Here is a 23,455-nt window from a genome sequence, read left to right as displayed (position 1 = left end):
ACCTTCTTATCTTCCTTCTCCACATTCCCACCCACCCAAAATTGCATTTGTCTCTGCAAATTGTTAACAGTTTATGAAGAATGGATCTTCTAAAGGCCATTGTAACAGAACACCATCAGCAAGAAGCAGGTTTTGGATGCTCAGCCAAACAAAACTCCAGCCGTTCAGGAGTTCTGTTTAGGTCAGATTATAGGCTCATTCTTCTAACAGTGTATTTGATTCTGACATACTTTTATGTATAATGCAAAGTTGAAAGTTATATACTACATCTTTTTCAATACATTTTTACTGCAGTGAATCTGTGTCTTGTATGTAGAGCTGCAAGAAGTAGAGTGTGTTGTTATGCCTTCCTACATACAGTTTTTGTTATATTAATGATATATGAGTTGTATGATTCGTAGGGAAAAAAGTTTTTATGGATAAGAGAAAGAGTGCTATTTCAGTTTGGGGTACCTGTGAATAAGAATAGACTCAGAAGTATGCATGATTTCCTATTCATGTTGATAAAACTTCTGGAGGAAAACTAAACAAAACAAAACCCAGTATATTGAAGAAGGATGGGTTTGCCCTTTTGAAAACAAAATATGAAAATCCACTCCAAATGTTTTTATATTTTATGTTTTTGAACAAAATAGGTATTTGGCTTCTCTTTTTAAAGTAAAAATAAATGTCATGAGAGTTTGGGCTGTTTTGTCTTTTGTCTAGAGATCCTCTAAATTTTAATGTTTTGTGCTATACTTATGCTCTGTCACTGAAATTTACCTTATTTTTTGAGGTGTCTACAGTAATTTGCTTTTGAAAAGGTCTGCTCATCTGTTGCCACATCAGCATGTTAACTGTTCATTAAAGCTATGGAATCTTGTATCTGTGTGCAGTGAGCTGTGTCATAGGTCATTGTGAGCAAGCTCGCCACTGAAAATGGCAAGGGGAAATCTTGTTGCAAATCTGCCTACAATATCTACTTAACTTTACCACTTCTCTTTTTATTGTGACTGCTTGTCTGCCACACTGAAATTGGATTCTGAAAATTCTTGAAGGGATTTTGAGGTCCTATAAAACTTTAGGATAAAGTCATGGATATGCCTGAACATTTTTTGCAGTCCATGTATAAATTTTGCAACTATATAACTCAAAATAAATTTACACACAACCAAATTTAAACTGTATCAGTTTAATTTTTTACCTCCTCTCCAAATAAGGTGTAAAGCTGTATACAAATGAAATTCAATCCCCAGTCAAAAAATTTTGCCATTTTTTGTGGGCACTGGAAACTCAGGAGGCTCCATAACTGAGATATAAGTTTAATGTACAATTTTCCAGGAGGGAAAAACAAAACTGAGAAGTTTAAAATAGATTTAAATACAATAAATTGTATTTAATTTACAATTTATGCTGACGTTTCCAGACAAGGGGAAATTACTTGTGTTGTAGTTCAGTTTTATCTTGGGATAGTGTGCTCAGAGGTACCTTTTCAAGGTAGATGGTTATCATCACAAGTCTTAGCTGAGGGATTAATTTTAACATTGTCCATAATTTCTTTAAATACTTTTGCTTTCTTACCTAAGTACTGTGGTCAAAATCTTGATTCTTGCAAGTATTAATAGAGAATAATTTTGCCACAAAATGGAATTGAAAGCTATGTAAGTGAGGATAAAGAGAAATGAGAGATTTCTCCATACTAAAAGTATGTATCTTGAAAACCTTGTCCTGTTTCTTTCCCCCTCTTCCCCTCCATCATCAAAGATATGAAAGGCTGAAGCCCACTTATATCAAGCACTGTCTTTCACAATTTCCCAGTGTGATTGCTACACTCATTTGGGATACTTGGCTGATAGATCCCTGGCTTTCATCTTGTGACAATGGAAAGGAGGGCATTCTCAGCGACAGGCCAAAAAAATGAAACAAACTTCCTACAAAGCTGATCCCAAACAAGTGGAGCCTCTTTCACATGACTCTCAAGCTCAGTACAAGGCATATCTGTATTAACTGACATTCCCCAATAGCTATGTAGTAATGACACTGAACACAGGATGAATCAACCTCCAGAACATTACAGTAAAGAAACAGCTTCAAAGCAGAGAAAGAAAAGTGGTACCTTCTAGAAGCAATTTTGATGTATCTTTAATCATTTCTATGTGCTGAAATACTCCAATGATTAGTGCCATAGATATACCTATAAATAAATCACAGAATGTGGAAAACATCTCTGAAACATAAACTGAAGTCATCATATGTAATGCACATGAGAAATATTTAATTAGCTGTGCAAGTGAGCTTACATGCAAGTACAGTATGTTAATTTGCAGAATTTGCTTTGAGAAACACAAGCTGTTCCTTAACTGTACAAAAATGAAAGTAGCTTATACCAAATTAAGTTCTGAAATCAGTGGCGAAACTTCTTTAGCATCTTTAAGTAGCACTTGGTAAAGACACTGCAGTTAAGAGTTGATCAGAATTTCAATTATAATTTAAATGTTGAAGTGTGACTTTATTACCATTATAATATTCTTCCAGTAATTGTGGGACTGGTGGAAATGGGGAAAAAAAAAAAAAAAAAAAGAGGAGGTTAACACATTAACACATCAAATATGTGACAAAGGTGAATTAAAACGACAACAGCAAAAATAAATGACAACAACTAGAGGAAAAAAAGTGTTATCATTAAAATAAAGTTGTCAAGAATTGGAAATATTATCTCATGATCTGTAATAGTGTAATAAAATATTAAATCCTGTATTGCCAAATGCTATACTGTCATCTAAAATAATGAGGAGGGGAAAGAACTATGATCACTAGGTAAGGTTTCAAGAGATCTTCAACAAGATATAAGTGTAATAGAATAGTTTCGTTCTAAGATGGAGATGAAAATCCACCCTACTTGGAAACAATCAAAGAGATTATTATTAACAAGGTGTTTGGAAAGTTAAGAACATAATATCTTTTCAAGAACTTTACCAAGAAATAGAAGGTTAGAAATAGCAGGATGGTTAGCAATGGAATTTGAACTACATAAAAGCTTCATAAGGGAGGGTGCTGAGAAAGTAGCCACTTTAAAAGCCCCAGGAAATGTGCCACTGAAAAAACGATCATTAATAATAGCTGTTATGTGGCGGGAGAATCAGAAGAAGGAAAATCATCAAACATAAGGTAGAGTGAAAGTGCTCATGTTTTTATATAAGGTGATATTAATTGAATCGTGTAGGCAGAGCAGGGAGCAACTAGACTTGGTAATGGGAGAAGGATAATTAACAGTTACAGAAAAGCAAGGAAAAAATACTTGGGTGAAGCAGTACATCAGATGTGCCTTGTAATCTTTTGTAATTGGAAAAGTTCTGTTTATTATTTTCAAGTTGATTTGAAAATAGTGAATGTGTGAAGGAAGAAAACATTTGCAAGGTACTTTCTAGGTGATAGATGTATAGGTCAGAGTATCAATATTAAAAAGGATTTCTCGATTTCAGAATCGAAAATAAGTTACATAGTACAGTAGTTTTTTATGTCACTATTGTCAAAATCTTACACTGTTATTTAGGAGGTTAGCAGGGAAAATATCTACACGTTGCTCAATGGGGATGAAAATCACCATAAGTATAAACCAAAATCATCTAAATTTCAGGATTATTATACAATGGAATGGCAGCACATATTTGCAATTACACTTACAGTCTTTTCTGATTTTGAGCCCCCAGTACTGAGGTAAATTTGGGGTTGATGACAAGCTTTTAAGAAAACAGGATGTAAGATAAGGTATTATTTAACTGTGACAACTTAAAAAGAAATTAATCTTCCATATTTCACTCCCATCTCTGATATTTTTAACTGGTACTTATCCACTGGTAGATATCTGTGGATTCAATTTCATCTTAATGAAGAAATATTAATAACATACTTAGGAGATTAATAGAAATGTTTAATTTTACTTCAGGTATTGAGAACAAACACAGTCATCTTTACCGCAAAGTTATAAGCAAAAATTAAATGGTGTTTAGCTAAAAAGAAGAGATACAATAACTACTAAAAAGGCAAGGAAAATGTCAGGTTATGGCATTTAAGGAGAGGAGGGAGAGTTAGAATGGAGAAATAAAGAATACAGTTTTAAAGTCTAAGAAAATTATTGATATATATTTTTAAATTGCTAGGAAAAAATTATGTTAGTGAACAAAATTATAAAAGAGAGACATTTAAAAGAATCCAGTTTTGGGGGAGTGTTTTAGGTTAGCTAGAAGAGAAAGGGCCAAAACGTTAAGTTTCCTCAAGAGTACAAATTGACATGGAGAATGTGCAGGTAATAGGATGGGGAGGATAAAAATAGCTTAGAAATAAAGGGCTAAGCAGGAAGTGTAGCAACTATGACAAGGAAGACTGTTTCATATTCCCCTCATAGGGGAATCTAAATTAAAAGAAGGCAGGATGAAGTATAGTGTATATTGCAATAACATTGTGAAGAAAAATGCTGTATTGTGAAGTCACTTACTGAACATACATTAATTCTGCACAAATTTTAAAGAAATTGTTACACGCAGTGTCTTTAAGAAAAAGGTAAATGCGCATGAGATAAAAATTAAATAAGAAGATAAAAAGGAAAATAAGAAAAAGGTTGGAAAGCCCAAGAAAAACAGGAGAGCAGGAAGCTTTAGAGAAAAGAAAAAAAATCCAACAGTGTAATAGATGCATTGTAAACAGAAAGTAATAAGGATGATTAATGAAAGGTGAAATTAGAAGAAGTGATGTAAGAGCAAAGAGTACTACAAGGTCATCTATAGCAATGAGCTATATGAACCCTGACATTCTTACAATGGGTTTTCAACAGAGTGAACTGATCCTAAAGTATAGCAGCTTGAATGGGATAGAGGAGAAAGAAAGAAAAGGTTATGGTGCAACATGATGGAAAAAAAGGTTGTCTTAAAAAATTAAGCCTTTTCAACAGCTTAAGCCTTAGAGAGTTCCTTAGTGACCTGATTTGTCAAATGGATTTTTGTCCCTTGCTTGGTATTTTCAGTTCCTTGCATTCTCGTACCCCAGGTTTCAGTAAATAATGTCTAAAAAAATGAAAATGCTGTAATGTTTAATTGAATACCGTGGCTGAATTGGGTTTCCCCATCTACCTAGTGTAAACATTTTAGGATTATTTTAGGAGGATGTGCTTTCTGACTATTGATGGCAATTCAAGGGTCCCAAAATGCAGGAAAAATATCCAGTTCAAAGTATCATTCCCTACAGCTATGGATTTCGACTTGAGATCGTATCTCAAAATCACTTTTTGTAGTAACCTACTGCTCTACTAAACACTAGTAACACAAATCAATCTGGCATTCCCAGAAGTCCAGGGAGAATTCTCACACAGCTTTCACTGTAAGTGCATTCAGGTTGCAACGGTTGATCTAGAATCAGGGTATCTCAGAAGAGCATACTGCTAAAAGAAATAGACTCCTTAAAAAAAAAAAAAAAAAAAAAAAAAAAAGGAGAGAGAGAGATTCACCTACAAAATTGCAAAGTGCAAAATTGCAAATGTGTATACCTGCCCTTCTTTACCAGGCAGGGGATCAATAATAATGCATTGCTTGGAATGCCAATTACATTATAGTGTCTAAGAAAAAACTGAACATTATTATTACTAATATAGGAATTAGAGCTGTGTGTTCTACATAAAAATCACACTGGCTTTTTTGTTTCTTAACTTGCAAATTTTGTCCCTATTTACATAATATATGAAAATCCCTCCTCTTTTATCTTTCAATATCACTATTCTTTTTTGCATGTTAAAAGAGATTGCTGTTTTGTTTTGTTTTTGCAGGCACTTTGACTGAAGTCAAATATGTGAAATACATGCATCATGATCTACATAATGGTCTTGTTTTGTTTTGTGTTTTGTTTCACAAATGAATGGGGGAAAGGGTACATTCTTATTACTTCAGCACATTTTGATATAAGCTGAATCTTGGGAAGGGGTGAAGTAGTTCAATCAAAATAAGATCAGGCACAAACTTCAGCTCACCTCTGAAGAATGCTGTAATATTTCAGGTTCAGGACTACAGGAAAAAAAAAAAAAAAAAAAGATAACTTCAAAGCTCCTGCCACCCCCCCTACGATGGTCCTGGCATGGGAAAGGGAGAACAGCATATGAACAGCTCATCAGCACCAGATACAAAGAAGAGAAGGGGAAGAATGCTGCTGAAAGCTGTTTCCTGCCCTTGTCAAACTACAGTTTAAAACTATTGCTTATTTAAAGTTTCTTAGGGTGAGAGGGACAAACATTTAGGATCTGAATTCAACTAAAGATGCATCTTTAAAATAAATTAGTACAATTGCATTCAAGCTCTCTTTGGACATTCACATTCAGAATTAAAGCAATTAAAATAAAACAGTGGAGTAAAGAAACTTCAATTCTGAAAGAGAATGTCTACACAGATATTTTACGTGGTTCACTTAATCCACTTTACAATTGAGTTTCTTGATGGTTCTGAACTGACAGGTCTTTTTGATCTGTGGCAGCTCTCAGGGACTCCTTTGCTGGCTCTGTTCTCTAGTCTTGTGTGCCACATGAGACCCAGGCCCCAGTAAGAGTTTGTGTTGTACTATATTTAATTAGGTCGTTACTCATTTTGTTGTTGATACCTGGAATTTAATGAAATGACTTCTAAGAGTGCCAATGGTAACAATAAATTATATCTACCCTGCAGTAATAATTAAAATCTGCCTTTTAAAATGCAGCTCAGAGGTGCTGGTCTCAGTTACTGACTGGGATCTATGTGCTTAACCATAGATGTTAGCCATCTTAAACTGAGAAAATAGATATTGGGAGATATGTATATTTAAATTTAACTGTAAAGTTTGGGAATGTTGTTATTACCAGTGAAAAGGGCAACGCTTTGTTATTAGGCCTCTTTGCAGCTGGGTGTCTTGCATTTTGCTTTTGTAAAATTGATTGGTTTCTGCTGAAGGTAAGGCACCCAAACACTTGGCAAACAGCACAAATCTAAGGGCCTTCTTTACATGGTGTAAGTCCGTTGAGTAAAAATGTGGAGACGGATACCCTATATTTCTAGATAATGCTCAGTACTGGCAGCTAACCCACTGGTATATTTTGTTCTATGACTAAACACATATTGATGAGTAAAAGAGGCCTTTGTACTTTTTCTATTAAATTTTGCTATTGGGCAGCTGGTAGCTTTCTTAGTACATAATTAGTCCTCTTGCTCCTCGCAGGAGGGCCCATTTCTTCACTTCCAGGATTTATAGAGGTTGATCTCACTCCTTCTTTTTGTAATTTATCTATTTAGGGAATAAGGATATCTCACAGTTTGAATATAGAAGGCAGATCCCAGGGGAGTCCAGCTTCCAGCATAGATCCACTGAGCACTTGGAGGCTACACAGGCCACAGTTCTCAGCCCAAATTCTTGTACTGACCTAGATGGAGTCCTTCAGCCTTGAGAGCCCAGCTGAAGATGTTCAGTTCAGGTAAGTTACTCAGGAGATGTCCTTATAACGTTGAATTCTGTTCCTACTTATGTCCCCCATCAGTAAAATTGGGACAAAAATCTCTGTCAAGATCTCAGAAAAAATAAAAGCAAATCCAATGACCAAATATTAGCTGTGATAATATAACCCGCAGCTTTTAGGCAAACACAAAGAATTTTAACACATTTTAATTACAAATTCAAAACACAAAATTTAATTGCATTTTTTATATTGTCTTTAGGCAGCTTTTGAATAGAAAGGGTAAAGGAAGAGGTACTGTTCTTTTTCCTTAAAAAAACAGTCAAGTTTTCATGATAGCTCAGACTTCCCTCAAGTCTTAAAAAAGAGCAGCATTGTGCCTGTCTCCTGAGGTTTTTCTAAACAAAGTTGCTGTTGATGCTCCTTCCACAGACCTGGCCAGAGAAACCCATAAAACATCTATAATTCCCAGACTGTTAATATAGAAACATCATTAAAATATGGATAGTTGTGGTTGTAACTGCCGGTGAAGCAGAGGGAAGAGCAATGTCATTAAGGTAGAAATTTATTTAACTAACAAGGGGAGAGGGTGGAGAGAGACATCCTGTGATGACTTTGGAGCAAGCCCTTGGTTATAAATGGAGAGATGGGAAAGGAAAACAAAGATCAGGTGTGTGTTCCCCTCCACCACCTCCAGGAGCAACATTTCCCTGTCTCTGCCTGTGCCTCTCCAGAAATATTATTCTATCTGTTAAACAAAGAAAGAAAACAAAATCCAGCAGGGAGACTTGTGCCTTCAGCAGGCTTTAGGAAGATTCTGGCAAGGCTTAGCCCTCTCTCATCAGAGAAAATAAGCCTGATTTTATCAACAGAATGAAAACATTAAATAACAGTTTCTACCCATATCCACAGTTTTAGTTCCTCTTCCAGACTGGGGGGTTAGAGGCATAAGCTTTTTCCTGATCCCTGTTACAACACTGTCAGCTGTAAAAAGTCATCTGCTCCATCAGAGAACCTAAATGCCACTAAACAGAACCCACAGGGACGAGCAGAGAATTCAGACATGCATACAAAGGAATCACAAGAACATTAATCTTTTCAAGAACCAACTGACAATATATTTCAGAAAGCACATATAACTCAATTAATGTTTATGCTCACCAAACCTTTTAATTTATGAACTATAGCTCTTGGGGTTTGCTAAACAATTAAAATCAAATCTAACTTATCCCCTAAATTTTGCAAAGCATATTTTATAAATTTAATTCCTGCAACTTCAGCAGTTACAGTTCTTCTACGTGACCCTGATAATAAGAAAGGAAATCTTATTGCTCAGAGATCTGCTGTCATCAATAGACAAAAATTAAATGCTTTTGCTAATCCTTTCACTCTCTCACTAGCCATTGACCATGAAGCTTTGTTGACCTTGCTGGAAACCCTGGCAAGAATTATTGAGAGGCACTTGAGTGAGCTATTCTGTTCTCTCAGGAAAGAACTAGAGGGTAGTAGCTGATGATTGCTCTTTTGCCTCGATGTGGTCTTATGCAAGATATTCTGTTCCTTCTGTTTGGTATACATGCTGCATTGTTAAAGCAATTCAGCAACATGTTGTAAACACCGCTTTTGGATCTGATCTGAACTATACAGTCACAGCCATGGTGAAACTGGGACTGTAGTTCAAACCAGATAAAACAGAGTTATTGCTGCCAAATTAGCTGAAAAACCTTAGGAGGAGATGAATAAGCTCTTTCTCTGTTAATGTTGATATTTTTAACTTGCTTTTCACAGTATGACCAACTGTTTAAATGTCATTAAATGCCTGGGTGCTTTTAAATGGTCAGCAGCAGTTATTCTTTTCTTAAGTGGTTTTTCAAATACCACTTTGAGTTAGGGACTTCACTGCAGTAATCCCTGGTGTGCCTCTCCAATGCTGGAATTTCAATGTTGCACCTTTCAGCTGTGGCTACATGCATACAATTTCAGTTTCTCACCTGTTGTCCTGTAGCTATTTGGGCCCATCCAACTTCAAAAATTACTTCTGTTTTAAATGGACCTTAATTAGCCAAGCTGAGATGACCCAGCCTAATGGCTTGCTGCCACTGAAGGAGGCAGTTGTGCTCTCTCCATCCCTCAGATACCTTCTAGGGCCTCCCTAGTGCATACTGTAGCACACCTCTGGCTTTTTGTTGAGCTGATTCAGTTCTCTAAACGGGTATAAAATTCACCTAGGAGTGAAAACCACCTTGTTTGCTAAGAATGAGCTGCTTTGTTGATGCATTTTTATCTTGTTCGGTTACATCCTAACAGGGAATGAAGAACCACCAATCAGGGCCTGTCATGCTGTTGTCAGGGCTTCTTAAGAAGTCATTTGTCAGTGTTGTGGAGTTTGATGGCCTCCAGAGGATGCTGCAAGAAACATGGACATTACCTTTTGCCACGTGGGGAATGGGACATATCCCAGTGGGTAGATTTTATTCCTTTAGTTGTTTTAAGTTGGTTTAAGATTTTAATTGTTAATTTTCTATAAAATTATCATGTGGTTCACATTATCTGTGAATACAGAATACAATGGGTGAGTTTTAGAAACTACATGCGAGATTTATTCAAGAAATGAAGCTGTTCCGCAGTTTCTTTAAACTTTCATAATTCCTATTTACAAGAATACCAAAGTCCCATTAAAAAGGGGGAAAAAAAAGCATCAGGGACCTTTTTTTCAGTGATGAAATAGGTTAATTTCATAGCTGACTTGAAATCTTGTGACAAGTTATGGTATTCTATTATGCCATTATTAGTAGAAGACATAATCCCTTGCAGCTGTGGTAACTCATGATAACACACAATATATACCCATCAAGATATCTCCTGACAGCAATGAAATTAACTCGTGTCACCCCTGTGTCTAACAGAATGTGCTTGCAGCTTCTTCTTAGTATGCTATTTCAGATACCAATGAATTGATATATGAGGAAAATGCATCTATTAGAAACAATTGCTTATACCAAAATTTTCGCTGTCTGCATTGTACATTTGATGACAGATGTCTCAAGCAAGGTAAGGAGGCATTATAAGAAAGTGATCAAAAGTAAAATAATTCATAGTTAAGGCTTACTTCTCAAATGTGTGTTTTCTTGAACTTCAACAGGATCTGTATAACTGCCCTACAGAGTTACTGTGACTCCCAATATATACTTGGTGAGGTTGCAATCTGTTTCTGTGTCCTCTGGCTCAGAATCTCTGTGTGAGTCAAACCCTGAAGCCATTACAATGTCTGCTGTTGCAAGGAGCAGTTTTGAAATTACAGGATGATGAAAAAACAGTTACTTACACCTTCTTTTTACTGCCTAAACTAATACTTCTAGTACAGAATTATCTATGTGTCTATGAAACGTTCTTTATGGCTATTTCTAAATTGCTAGGATGAAAATATACTTCACAGTATTTCTAAGCAGAGGAGGAAAGCAAATCAGATGAGAGCAAACACATTTCAGCAACACTATTCTTTTAATGGCTTTTGAAAATAAGTGTTTAGAATAACAATTGAATAAACAAAGAGATAAATCCCATTATTTACTGCCACACATATTCTCACTTTCTGACACGCTTCCATAATCAAACACTTCCCACATCACATACACTTTGTAGTCCAAATTTAACTTCAAACGTAACTTGTAGTCCCAAACTTAACTTCATGTACCACTTCCCTGATGTCTAGACAACTTCTGACTTTCATTTTTTATTTAAAAACAACGACAACTGAACTCCAAATAAGACTCATGGAATACTCTCAATTTAGCTCTTTTAATAAAATAAAAAAGTTGAAAGCAGCCTGGTCACAAGGGGAAGTGTTACTTAAATCTTGAGTTTGGCCATCAGCATTACAGAAATAAAAGACAGCTTTAAAAATAGAGGTTACTGGCTTTACTGCTGTTCTGTGTTGCTTCCCTTGTGGCTAAGCAGCTTTTAGCTTTAAATTTTTATTAAATAAAAAAAACCAACAACCAAATAGAATGCACTTTTTTTTCCCCCTAATTTGGGCAGATTCTATTTTGGGAAACAAAAGTCAATAACTGTATAAAAATAAACAAAATACTTACTGTGCAGAAGGTGTGATTCTCAACATTTGTAAGGTAGAAAAATATGAATCCTTCCTATAAATAAAGCATAGATTCATTCTGATACTTATGGGCATTTGACAGCACAAATGGACACAAGCTGGATTTATGAAAAGCAGGGTTTGCAAACTGTATTTCGTATATTGTGACATTATAAATTGTAACTTTACAACAGGTAATTAATGAAGATGTAAGAAATACTGGAGCTGTGTCCCAAATAGTAGTATAATTATATTTTGCCAGAAAAAAAAATGGTTATTGACACTAGAACTCTACCAGTTAGGTTTTCAAAGTGGCATGTAACATTTTAATGGCAGTCTACTGAGAGGCTAATATCCTTTGCTGGACTTTGAAAGTGTAAGGATAAATGTTTTAAAGCCAGAGGTTATTAGGGGAAAGGTGTGTCAGTGAGAGTGTACAATGCTGCAAGAGTTTTGATTGCACAGCTTTGGGATTGCTATGTGGGTCTTGCCTTCCGAACCTTCAGGCACCTCTACCCCCCTAAGACATTGAACCTCTTAACCGATACATTGATTTAAAGCTGTTTTAGAGAGGCCAGCTGCGATGCAGCTGAAAAAGGTTAGATGCCTGGACCTATAAAATCAAACATGAGAGAGTATCCTTGCTACACTAAAGTGTCTGACTCCCACTTTTATTTTCAGTCTGTTTGCAAGTCTCTATGCCTGGCCCTCCTCCCAGAAACCACCTGCTACTCTTCCTGCAGATGTCGTACTGCTGTGAAGAAAAGTTTGCGGAAAATGATAAATGGGATGGACACAGGCAGCATTTTAATAATTTCAGGTAATTTTCATAAATTGTGTGTATAGTTCTATGGCTAACCGTTGGCCTTCAGCTTTAAGCTGCCTTATCACCTTGGAGTATTACTTATTTTCCTCTCCTCAGTTTTTCTCTTTGTACTGCTTGGGTTGGAAGTACCTTTCAAGGTAGGTGAGAGTCTTATGTTGCATTTGTCAAGGAGAAAATGTACATTTGGGGAATCATGACACTGACAGAAAAGGTAGCACGTGGAATCGCAAGTATCATCAAAGGCATTGCTAAGAAATGAGAGAAGGTACTCTGTTAGTTTAAAAAAACCCCTACCACTTTAATGTAGTACTTTTATCTCAGAAGTCTGCGAAGAGTATTGCAGGGGCCCAAACCATAACAAATCTGTAAAACTAATTGCCGAGGATCAATTTTTGTTCAGGAAAAAATTCAAACTAGAACAAGTACAGAGGAAGGTTACTAGGATGATCAGGGAAAGGAGAAGAGGAGATGCTGAAAGAGCTTGTATTGTTCAGCCTAGGAAAATGAAGGCTGAACATAGGATGCTTTGACATAAAAACATCAGAAGTTTTGAACACCAGGCAGACAGGGGAGCTGTTATAAATGGGTGTCAACATTGTTAACAGGCCCTACAAATGTTTTGCCTGGAAATTAATGGAATGATATATGATGTCGGTTTGTGATAGCAGGGACTTGAATTGATGAGTCAGATTGTCATTTCCTGTCTAAAATTATGATGTAAATTATTATAATTTTGAAATCTGAGTTAAATATACACATTAATTAGGGCACCAAGCTCAAGGCACAGAGCAGATGTCTCAGATCTGTTAAAATAGGTCACTTGGCCCACCCAACAAAAAGGTTGAATTAAGCTTTTTCAATAATGCTAAAACCTATATAACATTACTAAAGTCTTCAATTTTCTGAAAAGTTGTAACCGATCTGACTACTCTGTAGTCTTTGGCAAATTATTTTGCTGATTGAAAGTTTCCCTTATTTTTGCATGCCTCAATTTTCTTTGGCTCATGCTTTAAAAGGGACAAAAGGATAATTGAGAAGGCACAGAATGCAGCATTGTTTTCATCATTCTACCAGTGCCATGGTGAAATACGTTTATTTTGGACACATAAAGAAGAAAGTAAATAGTCAGTATGGAAACTCCAATCTGAAATTCAGATTTTTTACATGGATTTTTGAAGTCATTTTCTTTTGCCATATGATAATATCTTCTAATTTTCAGGGTACATTTAAATACAATGCCTTTTTTTAAAATAGAATTCAATGTTGTGAAGACAGAGAAGTTTTGTAGCAGTAGAAGCTTCAAAGATGGAGAAGCAGCACCTAAACTTCTGGAGAAGTTAGAGCTCTAGTATTTGAAAAGACAATATATGCTTGCAAAATGTTTTAAAGTATATTGCTTAATAAGCGTGTTCTGTGTCACTGCTTACTCCGGTGTTTTATTCTGAAAAAGCAAGGTATGTGAGTAGTTTTGGAAAGTATTTTCCAGGGAATGAACAAGGCTGAGAGCTAACTGAATTAATTGTAAGTTGATGATGCAAATTAGGGGAATATATTTTTTCCCTGATTACTAATACGTTTAGTGAAAATCAAATTCATTAGTAAAGAATAAACACACATGCTATAATTAAACTCTATTTACTTTTGACGTATGCCTGTTAGCTGAAAACATCCACAACTGGTGGTTATAAACTTTCTGATGAAAGTGTCTCCTGCCAAAACCCTGGTGTTCTGTTGAAGATTAAAGCAAATAACTTGTGGTTTCTTTATTATAGCTGGCTCTGACAGAATATATAAACTGACGGGAAATTTCCATTGAATACATGGTGTTTCAGGATTCTGCTAGATGTGCATATACATATACAGCAAGGTTCAGTGGAATTTCAGCTTTAACAGGAAACAGTGGGATATGAAATGCTGAGGATACAGGGCTTTGAGGATGTCCCGATTCCCTCCAAATTCTGTAGAGGGACGTGAGAGTACCCTACTACCTACTTCAGGCTTGGCAAAAAGGCATATTTTCTTCTTCCCTCCCTCCCACAGAAAACAAAATGTAAACATGTACCTGTTGGAGCAATTCCTAAACAGGCATTAAATGAGCTAACTCTGGAACTGGAAGTAATAAAGCTGCTTCAGACTGAGGTTACGCCTGAGCTAATTGCCCAGGTGCAGTGCCATGCTTCACAGGCTACGCTGCTTTCAAGTAATTGTAAATTTACCTGCTCAGGGATGTCTAACATATTGTTTCATTGTAATATTTAGACATAACCCAAATGAATCATCAAAAACCAGAAAATATCAAAACTGAAGCTCTTAGGGTTATTTTATATAATCCTCTGTGGTATGTGCATTGCAGTAGTATTGCTAATTACACAGCGACAGTATATTATTTCTGTGGGATCACTGCCTCATTCATGGAACACACTTGATGTCAAATAAGTCTAAGCTGCACAGTGAATTGCTATGATATAGAGTATTGTGTGTTATACTTTGTAATGTATGAATGATGTCTTGTGAAACAGAATGATGTCTACTGCTTCTTACACTGAAAAGCATATAGTGTGTAGTGAATAGAATAAGGATCAGCTGCAAGATAAAGATGAGTTTCATGGTTTCATGGACATCTGGCTTTCATGCCTTTCTTTGGCAGGTACTTTGTGTATGACTTGCTAGAAGTTCTTAAGGATGTCTCTATTTCAGTTACTCGTTAGTAAAATTGGGGGGGTCATAATACTTCTTGATTAAACATAGGGTTTCTTATGGGTAGTATATAAACCTTTATGAAGCAAACTAAAAGCTAACAGAGCATCAAATGAAAATCTAAGAAAATAAAATCTTTATTCAGTGCAGGGCTTGGCCGGTATGAAGTACAAGAACCACAGTTTTGAACAACAGGCATTAAAAGTGGGGTTGAATACTTTTTTCTTTCAAGATTGAAGGGACAGTATGTGTTCACATAAGAATGCAATATAATATGCAAATTAGTCTGTGTCATAAGATTTTTGAGTGCTTTGCTTGCAGACCTATCATGTTCTAATGTAGCTTTCCATACATCGCCTCTTCCATCTGTTAATATATCTGAAGGTACAAGAGTCTCTTTTCAATAACCCAATTTTAAGTCACCTGACTAGAAAAAGAAATGAGAGGCCAAATATTTAAATGACTAGATTTCTTTACTGGGGATGTAGAAGTCAAGTTCTCTTTGCAGTTCTATTCTTATCTTTCTAAATGGCTTGGGAAAGGCTTACTTCGTGTCCCTGTGACTCCGTTCACCTTGTATCTCTAGGTGTACATTTAGATTATCAATGTGTATATAGAGCGGGTTCTCAATATAAATTTGAATAGCACATAGCACACGGAAGGCCGAGTTTCATCTGGATTATGTAGGCATTCGTAAGTACAAGCAAACATACTAATAAAATAAATTGGCTAATTAAATGTTTAAAAAAGTATCAACTGGAAACAGGTAACATTTAAATGGATATGGATTTAAATGCCAGAAAAACGTCTCATCTGACCAGTAGAATACATGATAACTTTCTCCCCAAGTTTTTCAGAACCTGAAACTTCTCTCCTAGAAGAATTTGCTAATTTTCTGATATTTTTCCAGCCATATTTTAGGGTCAGACATGTGAAAACCTATAAACAGTAATCCAAGAATCACTTTGGAAAATCTGTTGCTTAGTCATTCTGTACTTCTGCATTTACAGTGGTAGAATATTAAATGTTTTCTCATTCCACATTAGTAGAGGTGCTTTGTGCCTTGTTCCTGGTTGTAAAATTGCTTTCAGATAACTCAGTACCAAGTACAGTAGATATTGGACATTGAAAGTAGCATTATTAAGTTTCTGTGTATTATGTTCTGATTACTGTATAAACATAATGTCCACTAGAACAAAAAAACCTTTAGACCTAACCCACTCAAGTAGATGCAAAAGAGTATATCTGTTCATATATAATAGGCTATTACAACTCTGTATTTTGCAATTGCAATGGAAAATTGCAGGTTTAATTATTGAGTCAAAAGGGGTTTTTTCATCTTTTTTCCATCTTACCCTATGAAGTTGAAAAGCAAAATCCTTTTTCTACTGCATGTCAAAGAAAACACAATCTAACTTAAGTATGGTCCCACGTAAATTATGTATGTTCTTTCCTGCGTATGTAGCTAAAGTTGCACTCTATTATTTGTGAACACCTTCATGCTGACTAAATTGTCTTCTTAATCTGCATAAACCATATGATATTGATGAGAAAGAGTGTGACCAGCAGGACTAGGGAAATGATCATCCCCCTGTAAGTACTGGTGAGGCTTTTCATGTCCTGCTCAGACAAGGGAGACAAGTGACTCAGATTCATAAATCCCCAACGGAGTGGGGAATGGTGAGACAAGTCTTAAAGTCCAAACATTTATTAACTACCCACAATGTACTAATTGGATACATGATAATTGGCTAAGTATATAACGAGTTGTGGTAAGCAATAAAATATGCCTTTCATTGCTTAATGGTAGTGAAGGAAAAGGGAAAAAAGGAAAAGAGGGAAATGTAGAGAAATAGAGGAATAGGGATCACCGGTCTGGGTTCCTGCATTGAACCCTCTAGAGAGGGTTCCAGGAGGCATCAGTCTTCTTCGCTTCACTTCACTCTCCAGACCCCCATATCCCATGTATGGGGAGAGGTAAGATGTTTCACCGGATGATGTAATTAGCACGACCTTGTTAGTCTTCATTAGCATATCGATGGGTGTTAACTTTAATATGCATTTCATGGATGATGAAGCAAAGGTCATTCACCAGACAGATGGCCCTTGAAATTTGACCAGGTGCACCAGAGCAGAACTGTCCACAGGGCTCCCCCCTCCAGCTGCATCCTGTGTTACTCAGGCAGCCTTATCAGCTTCGACCTCCGCATTAGCCACCCCATGACTATAGTTTTGTTCCTTGCAAGTGTTTGAGACATTCCTTAGCTCAGAGGGCCTCCACTCCACCTGCTAACCTTTATCTTTTTCTCAGGCTATTTTTCTCAGTCCTTGTTTCTTGCAGGCCTGTTTCTTTCAGGACCTGTTTTTACAAGTTATCTCGCACAAGGCTGCACCTTGAATACTCTGTTCAGTTTTGGGCCCCTGACTAAAAAGAAGTCTTTGAGGTGCTGGAGCGTGTCCAAAGAGCAGCGAAGTGGGTGAAGGGTCTAGAGAACACGTCCTGTGAGGAGCTGCTGAGGGAACTGGGGTTGTTTAGTCTGAAAAAAAGGGAAGCTGAGGAGAAATCTTATCACTCTCTACAACTGCCTGAAAAGAGATTGTAGCGAGGTGGGTGTCAATATTTTTTCCCAAGTAACAAGTGATAGAACAAGAGGAAATGGCCTCAAGTTACACGAGGGGAAGTTTAAATTGAATATTACGAAAAATTTCTTTCCTGAAAGGGTTGTCAAGCAACGGAACAGGCCTCCCAGGAAAGTGGTTGAGTCACTATCCCTGGTGGTATTCCAAAGATGTGTAGATGTGGAGCCTCAGGATATGGCACATTAGTCCACCACTAATGTGGTGGACTTGGCCATATTAGGTTTGACATTGGACTCAATGATTTTAAAGGTCTTTTCCAACCTAAATGATTCTCTGATCTTGTTTCCTAATATGAAAAGACTTCTCTTGGAATCCAGGTTAACTTTGCCTTGTCTACATTGCATTGCAGCATATGGTGTGTATATACCGCAAGTCTCATGATAAAGCTGAGGGGCATGGTCTTCACTTCACAGGTAAAAAATTGAGTTCATAATATTTTTCATGGCTTTTAATTAAAATAATACTTGTTCCCTTTTTTAAATTCTATCCCCTAGGAATTAGGTTTTGATTTTATGAGTCTTATGACCGGTGATATTTTAATATATTTTGAATTTTTGGGAAAGTTATTCCTATAATTTCACACAGATCAGAGTTTCAGTCTGTACTTACAACCAGCAATGGAGTTTTAGATTCAGCAGCTGCAGGCCCTTTCTGAACTCTTGTGCCTCATGAAGGTTAGATCCAGTGACAGCTGCATCAATGACTGAAGCTGCTACACACACTGCTGGAAAAAGGGCTCAGCCATCCTTATAGAATTGCTTTTCTCTTTGCTTTGGTATGGGAGAGAAATTATAGAACGCTTTTCTCTTTGGGAGAAGTGGAGGGACATTATTTAGAAATGTAGGAAGTGTTTTAAACCAGAAGATGGAAAAATGTCCTTGAGAGTAACAGACTCTAGTATACCTGATACATGTGGTAGTCCTAAGGAAAAGAGGTGCTAGTGATAGAACGTGTATTATTTGGAAAGGAAACATACAGTAGATAGGTGCTTCACATTTCATAGAATCATAGAATCTTAGAATGGTTTGGGTTGGAAGGGACCTTTAAAGATCATCTAGTCCAACCCCACTGCAATGAGCAGGGACATCTTTCACTAGATCAGGTTGCTCAGAGCCCTGTCCAGCCTTACTTTGAATGTTTTCTGGGATGGGGCATCTACCACTTCTCTGGGCAAGCTGTTCCAATGTTCTACCACCCTCACTGTAAAAAATTTCTTCCTAATAGCTAGTCTGAATTTGCCCTCCTTTAGTTTAAATAATTACCCCTTCACTACAGGGCCTACTAAAAAGTCTGTCTCCATCTTTCTTATAAACCCCCTTTAAGTATTGAAAGACTACAATAAGGTCTCCCCAGAGCCTTCTTTTCTCCAGGCTGAAGGAGTCAAAATCTATCAGCCCTTATTCATAGGAGAGGTGTTCCACCCCTCTGGTATTTTTGTGGCCCTATTTCTCAGAAATGAGATAAATACCTTCTTGGCTTGTGGGGGTTTTTTTGGTTGGGTTTTTTTTTTTTTTTTTGTATGTTTTAAGCTGTCAGTCCTGTTCAGTGTATGTCCAGTTCAAAATAAGGGCTCAAAATAAGAAGATGGCCATACAATCCATTAAGACATTCTCATAATATTTTTGCTTGGAGTATATGTTCAGGCTCAGAAGATAGAACATTTACTATGCCACATAAAAGTGGATTTAAAATGCTAATAAATAGAGTGCTTTCCCCTTAGTTTTTTCACACCTTCTTAGCACATGGTAAATATTATATAAAATGGTGGAGGGTCAGACTCCTCTTCTGAGTGTATAAGAGGATTCTGTTTGGATAACTGACTGTAGTAGATTCTCCTACTCAGGGTTAGCCACTTACCCTTCTAGCCTGTCCTCTGTATCTCTGACCTTGATCTTCAATTTCAAAGGATATTCAGTAGCAGGGGAGCAAAAAGCTGCCCATTTCTCTGCTGCACAGTGCTTTAGAATTAGGTAATCAGTTTACAGCAATTGCACTTCCCCATTTTATGAATTCCTACCAAACTTTAACTTTCTCAGTAAAGCCACCTTCTCCTCCTTTTCTCTGATGGCCACACTTCCAAGATGTATGTCATAGAGCTCACACCCAGACCTAGTGTGTAATTCTTATTCCTAATCTGACCTTGCTGTGACCCCAGGCACTCACTCTGTGCCTTCACTGATCTGGTTAACACCACACAGATAATGAGGTCTTCAAATTTTTTTCCAGGGATTGTTTCCTACTGCATTATTTTGATTATAAAATACTGCTGTATCTGTACATATGTATCAGGGTGTCACAACTTACATACCAATATGTATTAGCATTTCTTCAATCAAGCAAAAACTTGCACATTTTTTTCTTCTTTAGCTCCTGCTTCATTACTTGTGATTCATCATTTCCAGTGTTTTGTTCTGATAAATCTTCAACGTGGTTTCATTTTTCTGCTATTATACAGTGTCAACTAGCTCACAAAACCAGAAGAATAGTTATTAAAATGTTCACGCTTCACAAATAATATTTTGACTGTTGGATAGATATAAAAGTCCAGTAGGAAAAATATTCTGACATGATTTGTAACATGCTATCTTTCAAATGGCAAAAAATATCAAAATATAATTGAAACAGCCGCTCATGATGCAATCCCCTTCCCATTTTCGAATGAATGAAGGAAGCACACAGTATGTATTTTTCTGTGAATCTCAGGGCTTAGATCTAAACAATATATCTATTGAGGCAGACAGTTAAGCAACTTTTCACAAAAGAAAAATAAACAAATACTGTGATTATTTTGATAGTGTGTGACAGAATTCATTACTGAAAGTATTTCTATATGTGTTTAATTTCAATACACAATTATGAGATTAATTTGTCTATGAGCATTTACAGGCTTTGGGCCATCATTTTTAATGGAATGAGAGAGTGAAAGTAGAACTGTGAAAACACAAGTCTTGTTAAAATAAAACCATTCGCTTAATACAGGATGCAGAAAATATACTGAAGAGATGAGAAATCCCTCTTGTTAAATGTTTACGACATGCACCTTGTTTGAAAAACAGAATGTTTAGCTCTCTGTAATGTGTTGACCAGATTTCTCTCTGCAGACTCCTTTGGGCAGGGAAGCTACTTTGTGTAATGTAAGATAAACAAATATAATCTGAATGAAACATTGTCAGACTTGTGCATGAAATATAGTGAACTGTGCCTTTTCTATATATTCACTGTAATATAAAAAGTGAGATGTGATAGACCCGTATGTCTAGAATACATACTTATGCATGGACACATATGTCTGAAAATAAAATATACACATGAATATGTTATATAGGTGTCTTTCTTCTCCTTGAAAGGTTAAGCTATCTGATTAAATCAAACTATATTCTTTCTGTTTCATCCATCACTACCAGAAGATAGCAGAAACAGCATGCACCTTCTGAAATCTTTTTTTTTTTTTTTTGGTTTTATGATGTGTGAGGCAGAAAGAAAGAAGGTTTAATTTAATTTGTTGGATTGACTTTGCAGAGATGATAGTAACAGAAGCAGTATCTTCAGCTAACTAACGTGAACAAACATGAAATGGAAATCAAAAGGAGTTTATAAATACAATATTTAAACTCCACTTCTACCTACCCCTTTTACTTGAACAAGCCAGCTCCTATTACAAGCAAATTTGCCGTAAGCAGGCTGGTCATTTTTACGTGGTTGGGTTTTTTTGTTGGTTTTGTTTCGTGTTTGGTTTTGTTGTTGTTGGTTTTTTATTGTGTGTGGGGGTTTTTTTTGTTTTGTTTTGTTTTGTTTTTTTTCCCCTTATATTTCTTTCTTCCTTGCTTCTTATTAGCTTTCTGGAAGACCCCTTTGATGTACATGCTCATATTATTTAATGAATTTTTCATTTGGTTACAAGTAAAAATAGAAGACCCAGAACAGCTATAATGTGTTCTGGTCTATACTGAATCTAGTCCTTCAAGGCAGTTATTGCTTTGCATTTGTTTTTTAAAATGATACATATTTATTTAATGAAACTATCTTAGCAATAATGCCGGTTCTGAGGAACGATTTTCAAGTTTAAAAGCTTTTTAAATTGGAAGTGAAATCAGAAGGGTTTGATTTTTTTTTAATGACTCTTCCATGTAGAATGGTTTGGTTCAGATGCCAATAAAATTTAGAGTAAAAGGAAATTTAGGGTGTGTTACAGCAATAGAAACAGCATATGTTTCTTTGAGACCTTTATCTCACCTCTCTCCACCCAAATAAAGTGAGCCCAAATTTGAGTTGTGAATTAAAAAATGCCTAAAAGCTAAATGCTTTCCTAGTTTAGCACTCACTTCCAGTGCTTGCAGACTGCCATATCTCTGCAACAAAAGGTAAAAATACTCTTGACATTCTAAGTATTCAAATAAATGCTTATTTTTATTAGCAAAGTAGTTGCTTAAATCATTAAGATCTCACTTCTGGTTTTAAATCAGTTTCATGCTAGAGTGTGACTTTCAATGTACCAGCAATCTCAACTGTTTATGGAGAGTCAGTCCCTAACACTTGTCATTCTTATCTGTATCCACCCTGGAAAGGACTCTAGTAACTAAGGTAGTTATAAAGCTCAAAATGCATTTTATAGATACGGCAAATGTAACTTTGGACATGTCATAGTTTTCATCTCTGTGTAAGGAAAGAATTAAGGTACATTTCAGTCACCTCTGTATTATTTCCTATTTCAAAACTGACTGCACACTGGCATGTGAAGTTGAGCCACTGTGTAATTTTAGCAGCTTCCTCCACTACAACAAATGTTTGGGGTTTTTTGCTGTCTGTGAATGATAATTTACTTTGCTACTTCTGAAGAATTATGTACCCTAGATTTCTGCAAGGCAATGCTGAGACTTTGGAAAATGTCTGTACAAGCTTATACGAATTCCTATACAGAAACTGTATTACAGCAAAAATTCTTCTTCACTAGGTCCAAGCTCTGGCTGTGATTTTATGCAACCACACTAGTGTAAAACTTCTGTAGTCCATGTGAGATCTTTCCTCATATATTCATTAATTGTTGAAATTACCCTAGGGGTATTAAAGTAGAGACTGACAGTATTCAGAATTCACTGATATAGAATGTCAGCTTTATAAACTTGTTACTTAATGTACTCTTCAAATTGTCAACTATCAGCTTTTTTGCTTCCTTGCCAAGCTATTGTAACTTAGCAATGACAAAAAAGTTTTAGTAAGGAACAGTGTCAGATTTTTACACTTTAAGAGGAGTTGATTCTGCCTATGAAGTCTTCTTGGGTAGCAATGAAATACACTCTTAAATGGACATAGTACAGAGAGAAGCGGTGGTGTTATGCTAAATCTCCCATGTTAACCTTATTAACGGAAGTTAAATGCAGGATAATTTAGCAATGACTGCAATATATAAGAACAGATGGCTGGTGGATAACTTCCTTCTGTGTACTGAAAAATTCCAATTAAGGCAAAATTAAATGAATTAATAATATCATAAAACTGTTATTCCACTTTTTACTATGGATTATGTCCTCCTTAGCAGGGAAAATTGCATTAATTGCTTCAAGAAAGGAACCATTCAGTGGCTGCAGAGAACTTGGTGGTGAACTGTTCCACTTCCTGTCATTGCACAGTTATGCATAATGTGACCACATGGAATTCACAAATCATAAATAGGAAAAGAACACAGTAAGTTTTTTGCTCCAAAACCAAAGCACTCTGTCATTTAAGTAGCTGGAGAATCACCAGGACCTGTATCATAGTGTAA

This window comes from Athene noctua, chromosome 2 (genome assembly GCF_965140245.1).
Source record: "Athene noctua chromosome 2, bAthNoc1.hap1.1, whole genome shotgun sequence".
Lineage (NCBI taxonomy): Eukaryota > Metazoa > Chordata > Aves > Strigiformes > Strigidae > Athene > Athene noctua.
Note: the sequence above shows the minus strand (reverse complement) of the source record.